The 4821-nt window shown below is 41.4% G+C and overlaps 1 long non-coding RNA gene across 1 annotated transcript; it reads right to left on the bottom strand.

Moving 5' to 3' along the window:
• Positions 1-902: 902 nt before the first annotated feature.
• Positions 903-4199, bottom strand: LOC101944115 (uncharacterized). The gene is made up of 3 exons (XR_255784.3): positions 3968-4199; positions 2536-2646; positions 903-1035 (listed from the first exon to the last, which is right to left on the bottom strand). It is a non-coding gene; the product is annotated as an uncharacterized LOC101944115 (long non-coding RNA).
• Positions 4200-4821: the final 622 nt, after the last annotated feature.

The following is a 4821-nucleotide window of genomic DNA, read 5'->3' as shown; positions in this document are numbered from 1 at the left end:
AAAATGGAGGGCATTTTTTCAATTCAGGCATTTGGTAAATACATGAAACAGGATGTGTGTTGAATATAGGATTGGGAAGTTAAAAACCAGCTCCCTGAAACTCTTGGCCAGATTCCTGGCACTCAGGAAGGCAAATGAGCTGGACATGATCTAACCAGAGCATTCACAAATATGAACTTACCTGGACATGCACCACACAAAATTGCTTGGTGTGAACACGATGAGAAAAGTGAATGTAAAGTCTACTGTGTAACCAACAAATCTAGATTATATTTTTTCTCTTTCCTTAGGCAGGGAGGAGCTCAGCTATTTATAATGTTGGGTTCATCTGTGTAGCCAGATATAATTCTCTTCCTTGGACAAAACAGAAGTAGTAAAGATTTCAGATATTCTAACTGTTCTTAGGCCTGCTTATTGCCATGTTTCTCTCTCTCTAAAATGTTCCTCACTGCCTGCCTGAGAGAGCCAATACTCTGATGATTGTCTTAAAGCACTAGTCTTGTTTATAAAGGTTAGGCCATCCAATCAGGGAACAAAATGCATACCATGTGATTTAGGTGACCAATCACACAGCCTAAATAGCTAATTCCAAATATACAGAACTTGAAGGAACTATTGCTGCAAACACATCATTAAAACCCATAATCCCAAACAGGCTTGTAAAAACTATTTCACAAACAATTACAAACGACAAACAAATATGTAAATAATGTGATCAGTTTTTAGATAACTCATGAACAGAACAAGACGGGTAAAATCTGTAAGAAATCATTTGCAATGAATAATTCTAACGTTACTATTTACAAACAAAGTCAGATTCTTAATTCACTTTCAGGTTCATTGGGGTTAGCTTCTTTTTGTTCATTGTCATATTGCTGCACATCTTTTTTTCTGAGCAAAATCCCGCTGCCTCATTCACTTGAATATTATTGTTAAAAATAATGCTTAGTACTTACATAACATCATGCATTTCATCCAAAGGTCTCAAAGGAGAATATCATTCTTTGCCTTCAGAATTCATCTCAAGGTCCACATCTGCCATCACATGTACAAAAAAAATAAATCAACATTTATTGGTTAGGCTCAGGAGCAGTTGGGAAAAATCATTTATTTAAATATTCAATTGCAAAGTTATATTATATAATACATTCTATATGTCTCCCTCTCCCTATCTTTGTAGGGCCAGATTAATGCAACCAGGACCCTAGGTGCATGCAAAATGGGGCTCTCCATGGCTCTGTCCCCATGCTGTGGCCCCACCTCTAGATGATCTGGTGGTCCCTTCTGGCCTGAAACTATGAATCTGTGTATGTCTACACTGCAGTTAAACAGTCATGTGTGCCAGTGTCAGCTGCCTTGGGCTTGAGTTGCAGGGCTGTAGAACTGTTGTGTAGACCTTTGGGTTCAGGCTGGAGCTCAGGCTGAAGTGGGGAGGATCCCAGAGCCTGGCCTCCAAGCCAAGTCTGAATGTCTACTCTGCAATTTTGTGGTCCCGCAGCCCAAGCCCCGTGAGCCCTAGTCAGCTGACATGGGCCAGCTGCAGGTGTTTAATTGCAGTGTAGAAAAACCCTCTATGACCCCACTCCTCACCCCTTGCTACCACCACCTCACGAGAGCTATCATGGAGTACTGGCAGTGGAACACACACAGAATCCTGAGCTGTAGTGTTATTAGGGGGTCTCCCAAACAACATATTTCAGATTTAACAATCCATACAAATAAATAAAACAGCTCATATGTCACGGAGCTATTGTTTCAGGCTGTCTGCAGACTCAGGCATATATCTCTGCAGTGATTACATTGGCCTCACATAGTCAAGCTTTTTTCTGCATGTGTGAGATTCTTATGCCAACTCTTGGCTCCAGGAACTGGGGCTCTGGATTCATGCTTATGCCCTAATTCAACCCTGCATCCTTCATGCATCACTTGTCTTTTCAGATTATAGTTTCTTTGGTTCAGGAACCACGTCTACCAGTATATCTGTACAATATCTAAAACTACGGGGCCCTCATCCAGGCCTCTGGGTGCTACCATAATATGTATTTAAACAATAACTATTAACAACATCCCCATTTTATGGATGATGACACTGAGGCACAGAAAGGTTTGAGCAACTTGCCAAGGGTCATGAACCCAGTTAGTGTCAGGGTTTCAGCTTTAGCTTTCAAATGAGTTTAAGTCATAGCCCACGTTGAACCCATTGCTGCAGTACAGTCTAGAGGTGACAAAATATGCATCATGGCTCTCCACCTGAGAGAAAGATTACAGGCTCCACCCATAGGGGGGTGAAGGCACATAGCTAATCTTGCATTTGCCAGGAAGCATGAAGGCTTAAAAAGTCTCTAACTTAAAGTGTTGTTGCAAAACAGGAACAGAAAGTCTCCCAAAAAACTGTAGCTTCAACAGGCTACCCCCACTGGATTCAGTGGGAGCTGAAGATGCTTAGCACCTCACAAAAGGCACTCAGCACTTTGCTGGATCAATCCCCGCATTCCTTAATAGTCATATAATGAAACAATGTACCGTGATGCATACCTGCAAGGAGAAAGCGTTGGTTCAGTGATGCTTTCTGAAGACTGGTTCTGGAGACTCACATTTCCAGATGGATCAAGGACACTTATTTTCAGATGCATTGCTCAAAAGTGCCTTAAAATAAAATGGACATTTTAAATAAATATGAACGCCTGACCAGATTATGTCACCTCCAGATAGTGTGTCTTCTGGCTACAGTTCTGTAGGGCAGCAGCTAGTAGCCCCCCTAAGTAGTCTACACAAAAAAGCTGTCCCATGCCAACAGACTCGGTCTTGTAGGGCCTGGGCTGTTTCATTGCAGTGTAGACTTCTGGGTTTGGGCTGGAGCCCCAGCTGTTGTACCCTTCCACCTCACAGGGTCCTAGAACCCGGGCTGCAGTGCAAGCCTGGAAGTGTACACTGCAATGAAACAGTCCTGCAGCCAGAGACCCACAAGCCCAAGTCGGATGGTGTGTGCCAGCCATGGGTATCTATTTGCTAGAGATACCCAAAGTTAGTTCAAAGTATACTGAATATACCCATCCCTATACATTTGTACACTTCTACTGTATCATGGGGAAGATGGGGAGTATGGTATAGAGGTTAAGTATAGGACTAAGAGTCCTTGGCTCTATTCCTATGTTTTACACTATCTGGCCTACCTTAGTCAAATTACATGGGCCCAGACCCTCAAAGAGATTTAGGAGCCCAACTCCCATTGTCTATCTAATACAGTATCCTGTCTCTGACAATTGCCATTAGCAGATGCTTCAGAGGAAGGTACAAGAAACTCCATAATCAACAATTTCAGAATAACCTGTCCACAGGGGATGACCTTCTTAACTATCACCAGTTGGCCATCTGTACTACTCAAAGAATAGTGGGTATATCAATACTTACCTACCTCACAGGGACATTGGGAAGCTTAACTAATATTTGTAAAGCACTCAGAGGTCTTAAAATGAAAAGCACTATGTAAATTCAAATAAAAAGAGTAGTAGTTAGAATTAACTTGTAGTCCATATTAATGGCCCTCCATGTTCATCCAGAGGATTGATTTTGATGTCACACCTTTGTAAATTAGAAGTAATTCCACTAAAGTCAATGATGGAGTTACACTAGTGTAAAACAGGTGTGAGATCAGAATTAGGCCCATTAATTCTAATTATGGTCTGGAAGTGAGAGGGTACTGTACCCAGGCTAAAAGGCTGTCATTCTATGAGACAGACATTCTTTGCTGGAATTTAATTCTCAGAAAATTAATGGCATTTATCTGAGAGTTGATATTGCTAATTATCAGCATTAACATGGTTAGTTCTTTCTGTTCCTGATTTCTGCTCTTAACAAAAATCCAGAGAGAAACGTATTTAAGACCTGGTGCAATGGTTGTATTTATCATACTCTACTGTGAATCATTTCAACCCAAGTGTCACAAATAGAGGGGATTATTATTTACTTTTCTGACAGCGAAAACCACTTTTGATGGATTGAGAATCCCCATCAGGGCACAGCATTTGCTCTTGATTGAAGCAGGGAAATTCTGCAGACAGCTTTTTGCCTGTCTTCAAACCTTTCACCAGTTGAATAACCCCCGGGGTTTAATAGCTGGTAAGACATCTGTAGGCAAAAGTAAGAGAAATGAGTTGATCAAGGAATAGCATTGTGTTTCCAACATGTAGCAAAATGAGTGCCTCTTCACCATCTGTTATTTGTGCAAGCATTTTATTATGTAAATGTCCATACACACTGCATTCGAAACAAAGGAAAATGACTTCCACTACAGTATGCTGATACTGCCAGGCTCCTGTGTATGCCCTGAAAAAGAAAAAAAAGTGGCAGACAGAAAGTCTTGGGTTCATCTAGTCCCTTCCAAAGAAATAGAAAAGATTCAGTAGGTAGGATTTTGTTTCCTACTTCTCATTAGCACATATAGAGTGTAGTAGCTGGAGACGTATAAAACATTGAACACTAAGCTAAATTCAGTGGACTCAGATTAAAGGTAAGAGGCCCAAACAAACAGATCGTCCTATATTTTTGCTTCATGATGGGCTTGGTGCATGTTTCAGACATTAGGGCATGAAAATGGTGCTGTCCAATCCATTTAAATTTGGGACTCTGTCCTTGAAAATGAAAAGGGGCCGTCAGTGGGCCCAAACCTGCAAGGTGCTGAGCACCACAAAACTCTCAGCACCCACTGACTTAATTGAGAGCCAAAGGTAACACAGTACCTTGTAGGATTGGGTCCTTTAATTGTCTCCAACACAAAGAGCATTGCTGTGGGGTAAGTGTGGGGAGGCGAGATGACATTAT

This window comes from Chrysemys picta, chromosome 1 (genome assembly GCF_011386835.1).
Source record: "Chrysemys picta bellii isolate R12L10 chromosome 1, ASM1138683v2, whole genome shotgun sequence".
NCBI lineage: Eukaryota > Metazoa > Chordata > Testudines > Emydidae > Chrysemys > Chrysemys picta.
Note: the sequence above shows the minus strand (reverse complement) of the source record. Positions and strands in the feature narration are given on the sequence as shown.